Below are 18,722 nucleotides of genomic sequence, written 5' to 3'. Positions count from 1 at the left end.
TTCTAAGTTTAGAACAGTACAAAACAGAAAAGCTATTAATAATCAAAAGTCTTCTTCATACTCACTCAGGGTGTTTGAAGGCCATTCACAAAGTTCGTTGTAGCAGTCTAATTTATCGTCTGGTATGTACTGAACCAATTTCCTGATATTTGAATTTTTTTCACATTGATTGGAAGTTTTCCTTTGTACGCAGAAGTGTTTGGTAGTTCAGGCGTGGACCCCATAGACTTTCCTAACAAACTATCTTGTCGCTGTAAGCCATCGATCCACTGACATGCCTTCAACAAACCAGGTTCACTTGCACACTGTTTAAACGTCATATACCGCGACAGTTGCAGGATCACTTTCCGTTCACTTGGAGTTTTGGCCGGGCTTTCCATGATAGGGCAGACTTTTTATAATGTTTAGGTTATCATGGCTTAAAATCAATGAAGTCACTAGTTTGTACTAGATGAACTTAAAATTGGAACTTGCTCTTTGTATTAGTGTGTTGATTTCGTCTGAAGCATATATTCCATCAGTCTTTCGAATACGTCTTTTTGATGTGGCAAAAGCTCTCTCACAAGGCAGGAAACAATGTCCTCTGACTGCAAAATAACGAATAAACTTTTAAAATCGCTCAGTCGATGCTGCAGCTAACTAAATTCTGACCATGGCGGCTGGCTGAAAATGACTTACAAGTTCGTGGCGCCCTCCATCGGTAATGCTAGAATTCAGTATGGTGTTGGCCCACCATTAGCCTTGATGACAGCTTCCACTCTCGCAGGCATACGCACAATCAGGTGCTGGAAGGTTTCTTGGGGAATGGCAGCCTATTCCTCACGGAGTGCTGCACTGAAGAGAGGTATATATGTCGGTCGGTGAGGCCTGGCACGAAGTTGGCGTCCCAAAACATCCCAGAGGTGTTCTATAGAATTCATGTCATAGCTCTATGCAGGCCAGTCCATTACAGGGATGTTATTGTCGTATAACCCCTCCGCCACAGGCCGTTCATTATGAACAGGTGCTCGATCGTGTTGAAAGGTGCAATCGCCATCCCCGAATTGCTCTTCGATAGTGGGAAGCAAGAAGGAGCTTAAAACATCAATGAAGGCCTGTGCTGTGATAATACCACGTCAAACAACAAGCGGTGCAAGCTCCTCCATGAAAAACACGACACACCATAACACCATCGCTTCCGAATTTTACGCTTGGCACTACACCCGCTGGCAGATGACGTTCACCGGGCATTCGCCATACCCACACCCTGCCATCGGATCGCCACATTGTGTACCGTGATTGGTCACTCCACACAACGTTTTCCCACTGTTTAAGGGGCTCCGGAACGCCCTATACTTGCAATGTTAAAATAACGCTTATAACTTACATCTTTCCTCACAAAGTATTTGAGGTAGGAAGTTGAACTTTTTACAGTTTATTTATTCGAATATGAGCTACAACTTAACACAGGGATTTTACATAATTTTAGTTCAGTTATTAAAGATGATTTTTTTTCAATTGTAATGAAAATTCACAACATTTTTTTGCATTTTTTTATTTATATATTCAAAAATATACAGTTTTTAGGAAAAAGGCTGTGTGAAATTATGCAGAAGGTACTGTGTAACATTTACTGAAAGTTTGAAACAAATATGTTTGGAAGATCCTTAGAAAACATGTAATTAGTATGAGAAAATAAAAGTTTTGGGAATCGAGCGACAAAGATTGGATTAACTTTTATTGCATTTCAGGTCCATAGGATGGATTATCTTCATCCTCTGCAAACTCCTCCTCCAGCTGCCTCTTGTTCCTCCTCCTGTTTACTCTTGCTTGTATTTCTAGACTATTTACAGCCCTGTCTGCAGCCCAAAGGCGTTCCTTGTCTAAAGCAAGCATCGCTCGTTGTTGTGTTCGTAGATTTTGTTACCATTTTCTTCAGTTGTAGTTACTGCAACACTGTTCCAAAAGGTGGTCATGTATGAACACTTATCACATTTCAGTTGTATTTCACTAGCAAGTCCTACGTGCTTTATTATAGAGAGTTCCAGACCAACTTCACTACAATGAATACATCTTACACAGTTTGAAAAAATTCCTTTGAGAACCGACATATCAAATATTTCATTCACATCCGATTCGCCCATAAAACATTCATAGTTTTCACTCATTGAACCAATATTCTTCTGTGAAGTATTTTCTTTCTCACTTTGACTGCTATGGCAGGTGTACTTGAGAGGTTAGGTTCACTCACTTGGTTATCGTCTTTATTGTTTACGATAGTAACACATACCTTTGGCTTTCCAACATTTCTCATTTTCTTAAAAGCCTTCAGAGGATTTCTAATAACTTTACTTTGACTCATTATTATACTTCAACAAAACAGAGACTCAAGAAACAGAATTAATTACGAATATTTTCGAGTTAACGACAGAGTAAATAAACATGAAACAATCGACAATCACACCAGCGAAATATATTGAACCATCACAGGGTAGCCACAACACATACTTTATCTCACATCACTAAAATGTACCTGATGAAAACGGACTTTAATAATAACACCATTTGACATCAGTTTGACAGCACCACAGTGGGTCATGCCCATGTAGAACACATTTCAAAAAAAATTTAAAAATAGTTGTAGTCTTCGGAATTGAATAAGTTATATATCTATTAAAAGGTAATAGTCTGCAGATTAAGAAAACGCAAAAAAGTAAAAATTGAACTTTTCATGATTTTGAGCCTTTCCGGAGCCCCTTAATCTTCCAATGTTTAAGCTCCTTACACCAAGCGAGGTGTCGTTTGAAATTTACCTGCGTGATGTGTAGCTTATAAGCAGCCGCTCGACCATGAAATCCAAGTTTTCTCACCTCCCGCCTAACTGTCATAGTACTTGCAGTGGATCCTGATGCAGTTTGGAATTACTGTGTGATGGTCTGGATAAATGTCTGCCTATTGCACATTACGACCCTCTTCAACTGTCGGCGGACTCTGTCAGTCAATCGACGATGTCGGCCTGTACGCTTTTGTGCTATATGTGTCCGTTCACGTTTACACTTCACTATCACATCGGAAACAGTGGACCCAGGGATGTTTAGGAGTGTGGAAATCTCGCGTACAGACGTATGACGCAAGTAACACCCAATCACCTGACCACGTTCTAAGTCCGTGTGTTCCGTGCAGCGTCCCATTCTGATCTGTCACGATGTCTAATGACTACTGAGGTCGCTGAAATGGAGTACCAGGCAGTAGGTGGCAGCACAATCTACCTAATACGAAAAACGTATGTTTTTGGAGTGTCCGGGTACGTTAGATCACATAGTGTGTATAGCTCTTTCACCTCTTTCGGAATATTTTCCTGAAAATACTTGTTTGGCAACGAGCAGACGTCACCGGGTCCTTCACGAGCCTGCCCTTCATAGTAGGCCTATAAGAAAAACGTTGCCTTATGATCCGCAAGTTAAAATTCAAAAGGCGCTGCAGTCTGGAACCGCAAGACCGCTACGTCGCAGGTTCGAATCCTGCCTCGGGCATGGATGTTTGTGATGTCCTTAGGTTAGTTAGGTTTAACTAGTTCTAAGTTCTAGGGGACTAATGACCTCAGCAGATGAGTCCCATAGTGCTCAGAGCCATTTGAACCATTTTTTTTTTTTTTAATTCAAAAGTCAGAAACCCACAACTGTCTGTAATAAAACACTTCCTGCGCTGGTATTCCCGACAGTGGGATGTTCTGCAGGTAGTCGACAGTAATGCCACCTACACTGTTGTTTTCCTGGGCAAGCTTCTTGATTGCTTTAATTTTCTTGTAAAATTTCTTGGGTCTGTTTTCATGTACTATGACTTCTGTCGTAGCCACTCATTTCATTTTGCCATTCTAATGTGGGATTTTAACGTTTTGATTCAGCTCCTCACAGGTAGAGCACGTGTCAATATGTAGTTTTCCAAATTTGTAATCAAAATCTTCCTTGGAGAATATAAAATGAAATTTGTAGTTCACTTTAGCATCAGGATATTGGTGTTTAAATAACTCATGCATTTGCTTGACGTCCCAACTGTGCTGATAAATATTTTCTTAGTGTGTTGTTCAAATAATGGACTTCAGGTACAGGCAATGATTCAATATCGCCCTTAGTCAGGGAACATACTCCTCCAGGGATTAAGTTATGTCTAGAATCCTGCGACTCGCCTCGCATGTCAACGAATGAGCTGTCTAGCAGTAGGACATGGTTTAAACGACGAAGATATTTCTCATCTATTCCATGGAGACTCAAGAACGCATTTTTACAAACTTGGGTTCATCTTCCATCACTGTTCACGTGATAATGAAAACTTAGGGATTTATTTGACTCCCTTTCTCTTTTTAGACCTAGTAAATAGCCCTCCTGAGTATCTTTATCAGCAAAACTGTTCAATATTTGCATTTGCGATTCCTCTGTCATAGTCTCGTAACACTTTCTTGGACATCTTAAAACACCAACACAATCAATCAACTCGTGATCAAACAGCCCATTTTTCAAGGCACAGCTGCAGACTAATTAAGACAGTATTTCTAGGACTATTGCCCAATACGGTAGTAAGTTATCACCTAAGGTATAGGTGTTGTTCTAGGCTCAAAACCAGTAACTACATCTACCTGCATTGAGGTCCCGTTTTGCTTGCTGGTACATTTCCACCGTAGCTCACATGCTGTTTCCCTCAGATCATTGCGCTTTCTGTTCCATCACATTTATTCATACGACTCGCGATCACTGACACTATCACTTTCACTCATTGTAAACAGAAATGCAACGTAACCCTACGAGGAAACACTGTTAATTGTGTACGAAAACACTCGTATGCTCTGCGTGCAGTGCCTGCAGTGGTCAACACGTGACCTAACAACTAGCGACTCCGAAAAGGCCACATCGCAGGAGATATGGCCCTTCGCGCAGAACGTGAAATACAAGTCTTAATATCACTCACATAGGAATGAGTGGGATATGGGCTTTCCACAGGGGATGCGCGTTTCTTCGAGTACTTCCAGATTTTGAACTAAAATGGAAATGTGGCGGGCAATGAAATGGCTGATTCAAGCCCTTCACATCGCTAGATGAATTCTATATCACAGGACTACAGAGAAACTGACATCAGAAACACCTTCTCAGTGCCAAAACTTAAGAATGAGGCATATAGTTCACAAAGTAAATAAAAGAGATTTATTGGTATCTTAAAAGCAGAACGACCTTCCTGTAATCCAAACACTAGATTTATTTGCATAGTGTCACTTTTCATGTGACAATTGTGCAGAATATTTCATCAGTATGTCATGAACGTGTGAAATGAATTTTAGCAGAAAATGCAGCGTTACACCAGCAACCCAGTGAATGATGTCATATTTACCAAACGTTTCTCACCATGTCCTGAAGTCTCAGCTGCACCAACGGCAGGAAAAATCATATTTTCTTGAGCGTGTCTGAATTTATCGTGCAGCAAACCTTAGTCTGTGAGATGCAACATGGGACACTTCCTTGCGGTGTGCCGAGGAATAATTCCAGACTCAGTTATATTCCAACTTCTGTTGATAGGGTAGCGGCCTTAAGAGTAGTTACGGGGTAATGTTCAGCTGCACGGACGGTACCATGCGTCATAAAGTAAGAGCAAGAGATTTATCGACCGGAGCACAGCGCACTACAGTTTGCGCAGTATCCTTCTCATTTAATTCCTCGCTTACCAACGATGCTTTGTAGGCTATGAGAATATTCGTATGAGAATTCCGCAGATTTAATTGTTGAAAGTGCCTGCTAAGATAAGTAGCGCTCCATCTGTGGCTAACTAGTACTAAATTATTATTGATACTTTTCATTTCGTTGCATTAACTGACGAATACTGAGTCAATTACATAACGTTCTGCCATTTTTACCTCAGAAATTTGTGTTGTGTCAACTCACAATCGGAACTGAATAAAAGACACTGATGAGTTCTTCACTGTTATCATCGAGATAATCTACTTTTCTTGGTTGCACATTACTCGATATAGTAATTGGGAAGAACAAGTTATTTCACTTACGATAAATACACTATCTCCAATCTTGTGCAGTTTACCAATACCCTTGTAGCAGGTTGTGATCACCGCACGATGTGTGTCGATTTTATTGAGAATAAGCCAGACGAGTTAGAAGCGGCCTTGGAAGCAAGTCCGAGAGAAACATTACTCGATTTAGCACTTCAGACTGGGGTGTCAATTAGCATATAATTAAAGCGTTGTGCACACTGCGACTATGGCAGTATCACTAGATATAGAAACAGTCCTAGATTTTCATTAGTTGCTAATTATTCGAAAAAAGGGTTGCAGTGTATTGTCCACACACCTAAGGGCTGATATGGTTTGGTGGAAAAAAATTGGTCCGATAATTCGTGTTGCGTTAATTCCGTACAACTCCTGTTTTTACTTTAAGCATAACTTGATAAAACTAAGGACCATCTGAAGAACTGAAACGTCGTTTTTTCTGCGAGTTCACGTAGCCGACAAATTTTAGGAGCACCCTCACCATCATGCAGAGATTGCAATACCCGGTTACATTAGCGACGTCGAGCAATATTATATTAATTGGTCAGTCAATGCACTAGCGTTACCTTGGAAGGTTTGTTCACAACTCTGTCAACAGGTGCTGCTGAGACACAAGGCTAAACTGTTAAATGGCGCAAGTACACGGCGTGACCAACAGAAGTGATACCCGGGGTCAAGTGGGGGAAACTAAAGGAAACTTCCCAGGTTGAGACGCTATGTGGTGTTATTTCAGTGATTACAAAATCTAGTCAAATTTACAAAGAACTTGACAGTATGAACCCACTTATCAGTATTATGCTGCACCCTGTCTGGCCTGGATGCATGCACTGATTCCGTCGGCAAGGGTGTCTTGAAGCCATTGCATCTTCTCCTGAGGCAAACCGGCCCACACCAATTGTAACTAGTCTTTGATATCCTGGATACTGGCAGTGGGACTGAGTTGACGTGCGGGTTGGTGCCACTCATGTTCTGTTTGGGACAGATCTGGCGCTCTTATTAGCTGCAAGAGTATCTTAGTATCTCGCAGACAGTTCATAGAGACACATGCTATGTGTGGACGAAAAATGTCCTGTAGAAAAATGGCCCTACTATGCAGTGGCATGAGAGGTAACACATGAGGGAGCAGCATTTCATGACGTATTGTTGTGCACTTGGATTTCCCCAAATCACTACCATCCGTGACCTGAAGTCATATTCGATGTCTCCCCATACCATGGTGCGAGGAATAACACCGCTGTGAATCTGCAAACACCTAGCGAGGTGGCGCAGTGGTTAGCACACTGGACTCGCTTTTGGGAGGACGACGGTTCAATCCCGCGTCCGGCCATCCTGATTTAGGTTTTCCGTGATTTCCCTAAATCGTTCCTGGCAAATGGCGGGATGGTTCCTTTGAAAGGGCACGGCCGACTTCCTTACCTGTCCTTCCCTAATCCGATGAGACCGATGACCTCGCTGTTTGGTCTCTTCCCCCAAACAACCCAACCCAATCTGCAAAACGCTGGATGAATCGGAAGTCTCGCCAGGTCACCGCCATACTCGCCTACGATGATCATCCGAGGTCCGACAACGCGACGCGTCGCCGTTCATCAGCAGTCCATGCTTCCTGGTCACGACCCCACTTCAAACAGCCGTTTGCGTTGTGTTAACGGCTGCTTACGTAAGGGGAGGTAGTTCCCAAGTCCGGCTGCTGGTAGACACCAGCCAATGGTGCAGGATGACACACAATGTAGCAGTGATTCCATTACTTGGTCTGGATGGCGGGTACAGCTGTGAAGGAGTTACGATGTCCTTGGGGCAGACCCAGAAAATATTAGATACAGGCTCCCAGGTAGATGCTATTTTTCTGGACTTCCGGAAGGCGTTCGATACAGTTCCGCACTGTCGCCTGATAAACAAAGTAAGAGCCTACGGAATATCAGACCAGCTGTGTGGCTGGATTGAAGAGGTTTTAGCAAACAGAACACAGCATGTTGTTATCAATGGAGAGACGTCTACAGACGTTAAAGTAAGCTCTGGCGTGCCACAGGGGAATGTTATGGGACCATTGCTTTTCACAATATATATAAATGACCTGGTAGATAGTGTCGGAAGTTCCATGCGGCTTTTCGCGGATGATGCTGTAGTATACAAAGAAGTTGCAGCATTAGAAAATTGTAGCGAAATGCAGGAAGATCTGCAGCGGATAGGCACTTGGTGCAGGGAGTGGCAACTGACCCTTAACATAGACAAATGTAATGTATTGCGAATACATAGAAAGAAGGATCCTTTATTGTATGATTATATGATAGCGGAACAAACACTGGTAGCAGTTACTTCTGTAAAATATCTGGGAGTATGCGTGCGGAACGATTTGAAGTGGAATGATCATATAAAATTAATTGTTGGTAAGGCGGGTACCAGGTTGAGATTCATTGGGAAAGTGCTTAGAAAATGTAGTCCATCAACAAAGGAGGTGGCTTACAAAACACTCGTTCGACCTATACTTGAGTATTGCTCATCAGTGTGGGATCCGTACCAGATCGGTTTGACGGAGGAGATAGAGAAGATCCAAAGAAGAGCGGCGCGTTTCGTCACAGGGTTATTTGGTAACCGTGATAGCGGTACGGAGATGTTTAATAAACTCAAGTGGCAGACTCTGCATCGCGGTGTAGCTTGCTCGCCAGGTTTCGAGAGGGTGCGTTTCTGGATGAGGTATCGAATATATTGCTTCCCCCTACTTATACCTCCCGGGGAGATCACGAATGTAAAATTAGAGAGATTAGAGTGCGCACGGAGGCTTTCAGACAGTCGTTCTTCCCGCGAACCATACGCGACTGGAACAGGAAAGGGAGGTAATGAAAGTGGCACGTAAAGTGCCCTCCGCCACACGCCGTTGGGTGGCTTGCGGAGTATAAATGTAGATGTAGATATGGCGGCCAGCCCTTATGGTAGTCAGACGCGGTCGACCAGAATCTTACGAGTATTCCCATACAATTCAACATCGGGCCCCTGTACCAGCCGAATGCCCAACAAATCTGAATATTGCACCGTTCGACCACCCGCACAATTGGAGACCCTTAGGAGGCACTTCTCAAACTTTGTCAGGAGCTGATAACGCTGTTTCACACGAGTTCGCGGCCTCTCCGTGTCCTTCACAGTGATCACTTAGCATTTGTCGCTGTTCATGGTCCTTCTAGACCATACCAGACCTGCTGACAACACTAAACACAGCATGAATGAACTCTGGTAGCCGTTCTTCCTGTCACAAAGAACTACAACTCTAATCATTTACATACTCGCCGATGTGTTACCGCCTACGAAGTCCGAACAATGGTAGGAGCATAGTATGGTAATCACAGCGTGCTGTCTGTCGAGGGCGGAGAGTACTGTTTCCCTCACAAAACCAGAAAAAGTGCTTGCATCATATGTGAAACACCCTTCTGTAGCACCCAATGAGAGCACATTATTTATGGAAAACTGAGATCAGTAAGGAAGCGTTAATGGAAATAGGCTCATAGTGACTGCTTGAGAAACTATTTGCTATTTATTACGTTAGGGATGCAGTGTATAAATATCGGGTGTCAAGTTAAGACAGTGACTCTCACATTCAAATCCATGAATTAAAGTATCTGCAATATTTATAAGATAACTTTAGATGTTGTGCAATGAAAGATGCCCTTTCAACAATGTTACATGCGACAAAGACTTACGGATAAAAGATATACCGAAAAATTTTAACCAATGTGCTGTTCTGGCAGTTACTGCTTGTCGTGTCCTTCTCCAGTAGCACACAGAACGTCAATATTTAGTTAGGCCTCCTGTTGCTAGAAAAGTGCCCTTGGGAGGTCGATAACGTTTCAGAGCTAAGTCTGTTCCACCTGATGTGCAAAATGTATGAGACAGGGGAAATACCTTCAGACCTCATAAACAATGTAATAATTTTATGTCCAAAGAAAGCGGGTGCTGACGGTAGTAGGGAATGCTGATGTACTTAGTTGTTATTTGTTTACATCATATATTTAAAACATCTTGAGCATTGTACTTAATTTTTTCCGTTATTCATATGTCAAAGAGGTGCCACCAAAATCGCCATGACAACAGCTTGCTGTGGCACATGCACATAGGACGGTGGTTGTGGGGGCTGGTATCAAACACTCACCTGAGAGACATGCACCGCCGTACAAAGTGCCGCTCGTTGCCACGCGAGAGGTGGCTGTGGCTGCTGCGGTGCCGGTCCCCGAACCACAGCATACCCTCTGCCGTCTGTGAGTGGTTCAGTCAGAGCAAGAACCTCGCACCCCCACAAGCTGGCGATGGTGGAGGCTCCAATATGCAGCAGCATCAACGAATGCCCTCTCCATAGCCTGGGTTCTCTCAGAGGAGCTCACCGGCACCACGTTCTCCTACTCCAGCCCTGGCACGTCGCCCTCGTCTGCAACGAAATGTATGTGTGCACCGGCACATATCCCTCCCCTCTGTAGGTGACTCCTCCCCAGCCCTCATCCACCGGGTGGATGTAGTTGCTCCTAGTTGTACTATTAATGATAATGAACCTGTGGCTAGCAGTAGTGCTCCATCCCATCCTGACAGTGAAGGACATCAGATTAGGAGTGTCATGACCCCTCTAGAATACTCGGTGGCTGCTAGGGCCATTGAGAGGCGTATCTCTTTCACTAGAAATGAGAATCATGCTGGGAGGTATCGCGACTCAGTCAAGTTTCTAGAAGCATGCCTCACGATGCTGGAGGCAGAACTCCTCAAAGTCCTAGATAATCTGAGGTATAATGTCATTAAATGTAACGTAGTATTCTGCTGCAAGTTCACTCACCCTCCCAAAATGCAGGGTGCTGCTGAGGGGAAAAGCCTGTGCTATATCTGGGGTGATAATGGCGCTATATCTCTGAGTACATCAATCGCTGAGTGGTAACACGAATCAACCTTGAGTGCTATAATGACAAGGTTTTCCGAGATGGAAGTAAGACGACCAGCTAAGGTACTCAGCCAAATATGACACCTCGACATCCATATTCATGTCTATGACCCGTTAAACGGAGGTTTCAGTTATATCAAATTCCCTAATAATATAGCTGATAAGAAGGCATGTATTAACGTTCAAAATATACAGGATAACGCTTGTTTTTCATGGTCAATACTGGATTGTGAAAGGAAAAGTAAACAGAATCCAGCGTGGACATCTCGATAGGGAATAGGCCTTAACATTAGTGGATGTTATAAGTTTGACGATACGTTGTTCCCCGTAAAGATTCAGGAAATACCAAAATTTGAGGCACTAAACCATGGAATATCAGTTCACGTTTATGGCCCGAAGAAGAAGCATAAAAGCACGCCAGATGAGCAGGAAAAGCATACTGTAGTTCGACCACTCCATTTTTCGAAACATAGAGGTGAGCGTGACCTTCACGTAAACGTGCTGCTTTTCTCTGATGGCGATAATCAGCATTATGTATGGATCAAAGACATGTTCCGCCTCCATTACAGCCAACTCTCGAAACATAAAAGATAAGAAACACATTTGGTTCAGGTGTCTAAATACCTTTTCAGAAGAAAAGTATTTAAAAAGACCTTTGGAGGACTGTGAATCCAAGGAACCGGATCGTGTTGTTATGCCTACAGAAGAAAACAAGTTCATTAAATTCAAGAATGCTCACCATCAGGAACGATGTCCATTTGTCGTACATGCAGAGATTTAATGTCTCCTTGCTCATAACACCTGCTGTGAAGGGAACCCCTCAGCCTCACATACCACCTTCATGTAAAAACACTACCGTATGCGGCGGCAGACCAAATTGCATGTTCATATGATTCAAGTCTTAACTGTTATGAATCTTATGTCGGGGATAATCCTGCGGTTTGGCTGCTTACTGAGCTTGAAAACCTCCCATGGGATGTTGATAGGCTTTACAGCACCAACATCTCCATGGCCGAATCGGAGGAGGATAAAAAATTATACAATGATGCGGTTAATTGTCATATTTGTGGGTCGCCGTTAGGTAGAAAAGCTGAAACTCACCGTAGAGATCATTGTCATATTACGGGGAAGTTCCATGGTGCGGCTCACAACGCATGCAATTTGAAGTATCAGTTACCATAAACATGCCCGTTTTCATCCGTAATTTAAGTGGGTATGACACTCACTTTCTATCTGAGCAATTGGTTAAATTCGGCTGAGAGAAAAATCAGGTCAGTGTCCTGCCTGAGAGTGTTGTGAAGTAGATTTCATTCTCCAAACGAATGACGCCAAAAATTACGCTCCGCTTCCACGACACGCTACGTTTTATGCAGGCGCCACTCCGGAAATTTGTTGAAACTCTACCGCGGGAGGATATCCATATCACTCTATACCCCGATGAGGAAAAGTTTCAGCTTGTGACTAGGAAAGGAGTTTTCCTTTAGGAGTATCTGGATAGCAAGGCGAAACTCTACAAAACCATCTGCATTTTCCAGTACTCTCACAGGCGATGCTATAACTAGTGCAGATTATGAGCGTGCCCTGAATGCCTGGCGGGAATTCAACATTCCAAATTTGGGTGAATACGCAAGACTATACAAGGGCGCCGACGTGCGCTTGCTTGCGGATGTTTTGAAAATTTACAGAGTGTATGCATGGCCACGTACTCTCTGGATCCCGCCTTTAACCACACGGCACCTGGGTTGTCAAATGGTTCAAATGGCTCTGAGCACTATGGGACTCAACATCTTAGGTCATAAGTCCCCTAGAACTTAGAACTACTTAAACCTAACTAACCTAAGGACATCACACACACCCATGCCCGAGGCACCTGGGTTGTCCTGGGCCGCAATACTAAAGAAAACGAGGAGCAGCATCGACTTTTGACTGATGCTGATGTGCTTGTTTTCTTTGAGAGTGGGATCCGTGGAGGACTTTGCCAATGTGTCCATAGACATGCCAAGGAAATAACCCATGCATGGGTGCGGGGTTCAACGCATCCCTTGATTCAAGTTATATTCTATATTTGGATGATATATAGAGTGCCATGATGCAACCATTGCCGGTTGGTGGGTTTCAATGGGTGCCCGAAAACGAATTAGTGGGATTAAAGCACTCCGTCTTCAGGCCACAAGTGACCCATCGGGACCATCCGACCGCCGTGTCATCCTCACATGAGGATGCGGATAGGAGGGGCGTGTGGTCAGCACACCCTTCTCCCAGTCGTTATGATGATTTTCTTTGACTGGAGCCGCTACTATTCGGTCGAGTAGCTCCTCAATTGGCATCATGAGGCTGAGTGCACCTCAAAAAATGGCAACAGCGCATGGCGGCCCGGATGGTCACCCATCCAAGTGCCGGCCACGCACGACAGCGCTTAACTTCGGTGATCTGACGGGAACCGGTGTTTCCACTGCGGCAAGGCCGTTGCCAATTAGTGGGATTAGGTGGAAGAATATTGGTTCTGGCGGCTGATCCTGATGTAGGATAGATGTTGGAGGCAGACATCATATACCCCGTCAGTTTGCATGAAATGGCAAGCAACTTGCCGTTATATCCAGAGCAACAAAATCTGCGAGGAAGCACTATCCCTACACTGATGACCACTGCTGGACACAAGCAGAGGTATGTAATTCATTATCGTAATCTCCAAAAGTGTCTCAGCTTAGGGATGGAGCTAGGTAGAATCACCCTGGCTATCTCCTTCAATCAGTCCCCCTGGCTGAAGGAGTATATTGAATTACATAACAAAAAGAGGGCAGGCACGACTATTGATTTCGTAAAAGATTTTTATAAATTGATGAATAATTCCATTTTCGATAAAACCATGCAGAATGTAAGAAATGAACGTGAAATTTTGATTAGGATGGAATGGGATGGGCCGTGGGGTGTAAGAAAGTGCATTGACAGACCACATTTTAAGCGGGTCACTGTTTTCAGTGAGATCTTTGTTGCTGTTGAGATGTCGAAGGTTTCAGTAGGGTTTACAAAACCAGTCTATTTGGGTATGTGTATACTGGACATTTCCAAACTCCACGTGCACTGCTTCGAATACAACTTTGCTAAAATTCATTTCATGGAATCAAAGTTACTTTATATGGATACAGATAGCTTCACCTGCCGGATAGAGGACTGCGATCCATATGAAGTATTTAAATTGACGATTCAAAACAAGTTTTAGAACAGTCTGGAAAAGGTATTGAGCTCCGTGCAAACACCAGTACACTTAAAGCTGAAATAAGGCTGGTCAATGCATTGACTGACTTTAAGCAGAAAGGTTCAATACGCCCACTACTTGGTTTCACAAAGGGACAGGTTTTGAAGACGGATCCCAGTAAATTTTACAAATCTGATCAGATAGTTGATATTTGCCTTGCCGCAATTGGATAGATCCACAATTATTGCACGTATTTTGTCGGAAAGGAGCATGCTATTCTTCTTTCGATCTTCTTACACACCGTCACAGCTCCAGCCGCTTACAACAAAGTCTTAATGCTTCACCCACCTCGCCCCCATGATACCTACTACGTCACGTACTGGCGTGCAATGGGTTTTTATAGAAAATAATGAATACTTTGCCCCTCTATGATACCGACTCTGTCAGGTACTGGCATGCAGTAGGCTTTTTCAGAGAATTTAGTTAAATGACATGATTTTCTGTTGTTGCACATTTGCAGTGAAAATACTGGTGGCAATAGCTTTAGTGTTCGCAGTATAATGAGAGGTAAGAACTAAAAAAGTCATACATGGTTATATACATTTTTATTCAGTAATCACACACAGGATGCACTACATCAACTGGTTCTTTGTTTATCTTAACGCCAGTACAGAATATAGAAAAAAAACCTTCTTGTAAGCACAGGATTCAGCATGTATTTCTCTCAAACTCATTGGCAGTACATTAGTTTTCGCTGTCACCATATTGACCGACTGTTCAAAGTCGTCTACGTGCACACTGATCATACTTAGACACTCTGTAATGTCTCTACATACTGCTTTAACACAAGGCAACCACCTGTTCAGTCTTTCCAACACAGTGGGTAGCACCATCTGTAGACCGAAAAAGTTTTTAACAGTGGAGTGCTGTAGATAACTGGGTGTGTCATCCGAGTTCACATGGAGTGCCGAGTTATTGTACACTGTTGTAATGGATAGAGTTAGAGCAGCATAGTAAATGTGCAGAGGAGGACGGCTCGGGTGATACTCGATGGTCAACTGCTGCTTGATGTAGGCTTTTGCACGACACAGTTCATCCCATTCCACCCCTGTAAACCGCACTTTAACACTTTAAGCTACATTCTCAATCTCTACAAACCACGCCACTCTCTAGCTGTGGTTTCTTCTGTACCAATACGTAAGCGCTACTAACGACTAGTGATTAAATTATACACTGAAGTGAATAGTAATGGTGCACAGGCTTTAATTGGTATCTTCTCATCCACTACATCCTCACTTTGTCCATGCAGTATCACTGGAATATTCTGCAATGGCGCGTATGATGGAGTCCAGTACCGACCTACGTCATGCTGTTAGGACGTCCGGTGCACTTCAGCGAGTCAGGGGCTGGTTGGGTGTCTTCAACCAAGAGTAACAGCTGATTATCCTGCTCCACCAAGCAGGAAAAAAATGGTTCAAATGTCTCTAAGAACTATGGGACTTAACATCTGAGGTCATCAGTCCCCTAGACTTAGAACTACTGAAACCTAACTAACCTAAGAACATCACACATATCCATGTCCGAGGCAGGATTTGAACCTGCGGTCGCAGAAGCAGTGCGGTTCCGGACTGAAGCGCCTAGAACCGCTCAGCCACAGCTGCCGGCTATGCAACAGGATTCAAGGATGCTGCTGCTGTTGCGGGTCCTGACGGGCTGGAACACGTCGCAGTCGCATACCCCAACAGGCTGGAGAACGTCGCATCCACTGATGAGCAAAGCAGAAAAACAGTTACAAGCGATGAAAGAAGCACAAAGACTCTTTTTCCTTACATGACAGTAAACACAGTCATTAAGCAGGGGGTGCTTACTCTTCCGCAGCTTCTTCCTATTCTGTTGCTGCTCCGACTGGGCGGCGCTGAACGATCTCGACTGGCGCTTCATGCTGAGTGACTGATTGCAACTGAACCTGCAGAGCTGCTGGACCCACATTATGTCTCCGATGTGATTGGACGCTGTGTTCCTATTGGCTACTGCCAATTTCAAGCACCTCTGGTGGTACAATAGTGTTAGGGGGTTGCACTTGGGCTTTCCTTCCAGGAGGACTGGTGTTCAAGTCTCAGAAAGGGCATTGCAATTTTTAATTTCCCACCAATTCTTGGATGGGGATGGGGTGGTACGTCAGCACAGCCCTGGGATAAAGAAATTTCCGCCAAAATTTTAAATTCGCACCAGTAGTGTAGGTGGAGGTGGGGAGGGGGCTGCTACCCAGGTGCAGGCTGACAAAAACATATATGTCGTCATCTAGGGTTGGGGGTGGGTATGGTTGGGAGTGGGGGGGGGGGGGGAAGGGGAATTTACTGATCGATTTACTTAATTTGTACATCAATTTGATACCAAAATTGCACCAGTACGCCCATCTCCCTACTACTGCTAACAGGTGTGAATGTTACCGAACTATCAGTTTAATAAGTCGTGGTTGCAAATTACTAAAACGAATTATTTGTAGAAGAATAGAAACACTGGTAGAAGCCGACCACGGGAAGATTAGTTTGGATTCCGGAGAAATTTAGGAAAACGCATGTCAATACAGACCCAACGATTTATCTTAGAAGATAGGTTAAGGAAACGCAAACCAACGTTTATAGCTTTTGTTGATTTGGTGAAAGCCTCTCACAATATCGACTGGGATACATTCTTTGAAATTCTCGAGGTGTCAGGGGTAAAATACCGGGAGTGAAAGGTTATATACAACTTGTACATAAACCAAATGGCAGTTATAAAAGTCGGGGGTAGGGAAGGGAAGCAATGGTTGAAAAGACAGTAAGACAGGGTTGTAGTCTATCCCAAATGTCATTCAATACGTGCACTGAGCAATCAGTAAATGAAACAAAGGAAAATTTTAAAAAGAAATTAAAATCCACAGAGAAGAAATAAGAGTTTGATGTTTCCCGATGAAATTATAATCCTGTCAGAGACAGCAAAGGACTTGCAGGAACAGTTGAACGGAATGGGCGGTGTATTGAAAGGAGGATAGAACATGAACATCAACAAAAACGAAACAAGGATAATGGAACGTAGTCGAATTAAATGAGGTGGAGCTGAAGCTGAGGGGATTAGATTAGGAAACGAGACACTAAAAGTAGTAGATGAGTTCTGCTGTTTGACCAACAAAATAACTGATGATGGCCGAAGTAGAGAGGATAGAAAATGTAGACTGGCAATGGAAAGAAAAGCGTTTCTGAGAAAGAGAAGTTTACTGCTATCGAATACAAATTTTAGCGTTAGGAATTCTTTTCTGATGGTATTTGTCTGGGGTGTAGCCTTGTATGGAAGTGAAACGTAAACGAAAAACTGTTCAGACAAGAAGATAATGGGAGCTTTTGAAATCTGGCGTTACAGAAAAATGCTGAAGATTAGATGGCTGGGTCATGTAACCAATGAGGAGATACGGAATAGCATCGCGAAGGAAAGACATTTGTGAGATAACTTTTCCAAAGGAGGGGATCATTTGATAGGACACGTTCTGTGACATCAAGGGATCATTAATTTAATACTGGAATGAAATGTGGGTGGTGAAAATTACATAGGAAGACTAAGAAATGAATACAGTAAATAGGTTCAAAAGGATGTAGGTTGCAGTAGTTATTCGGAGATATAGTGGCTTGCACGGGATAGATCAGTGTGTAGAGCTACATCAAATCAGTCTTCGGACTGAAAACCACAACACAACACAGTTAGGTCTGCTGTCCTTTACCCTAGAACCTCACAAGCTTGTCCAATCTGTTTGAAGTCCACGGTCGCGACTTGGGAACAGTAGACGCATGGCGTTTTTAGGTTGCAAATAGTCGTCCACCAGGCCAGCTCATTGTTGAGGAGCGTTAGCATCTATCAGATGTATACAGGTAGATATGCAACACGAAAGAGATTCTCGTATCTTATTTAGCACAGTAGCGGCAGTAACACCGTGCAGTTGCAGCACCTTAAGAACACTTATGTTGCTCCCTTTTACAAAATTGGCTGGGTTGCTACGCGACCAGACGGGCGTCAAACGAACGGACGGCGATAATAACTCTCCATACTAAACCTCAATACACCCATGAATATGACATGCCATCCCATTGTTCCTGGGCCCAATCACAGCGGTCTAACACAACATTCGCCGGGGCATGCGGTACGTCTATGCTGGGGGAACGTATCTGACAGGTAGGCGATCACACAGAGCAATCGCTCAACGTTGGTGACGTGCAATCGCTCCTGGGATATATGATTCAGTGGTTTTCGCTAGGCAAGACAATGGTCGCGTCTTTGGGCTTGTAGCTCGTGGTCGAACTTGCCTGTCCTTCCGCTGTATGTTTCCACCCCCTTGGAATCTTTCACAACTCCATAAAGTGACGCTGTGGGTGGCACTTCGTCTAATTTATCAATGATACGACAACACGAAATGTTTACCCAAATGTGTTCGTTGCCACGTCCAGCTCCCCTACGTGTCAAATACTGTATGTCAAGCCAACACAGGAAGGAGTAAAACCATCTACATCCAAGAATCAAGACATCTACCGCTACTGATTATTACACACACACTAAGTGGTCTC

The 18,722-nt window shown here is 43.6% G+C and overlaps 1 pseudogene; it reads right to left on the bottom strand.

Annotated features, from left to right (window-relative positions):
- Positions 1-13,287: 13,287 nt before the first annotated feature.
- On the bottom strand, positions 13,288-13,405 carry LOC126471859 (5S ribosomal RNA; annotated as a pseudogene).
- Positions 13,406-18,722: the final 5,317 nt, after the last annotated feature.

This window comes from Schistocerca serialis, chromosome 3 (assembly GCF_023864345.2).
Source record: "Schistocerca serialis cubense isolate TAMUIC-IGC-003099 chromosome 3, iqSchSeri2.2, whole genome shotgun sequence".
Lineage (NCBI taxonomy): Eukaryota > Metazoa > Arthropoda > Insecta > Orthoptera > Acrididae > Schistocerca > Schistocerca serialis.
Note: the sequence above shows the minus strand (reverse complement) of the source record. Positions and strands in the feature narration are given on the sequence as shown.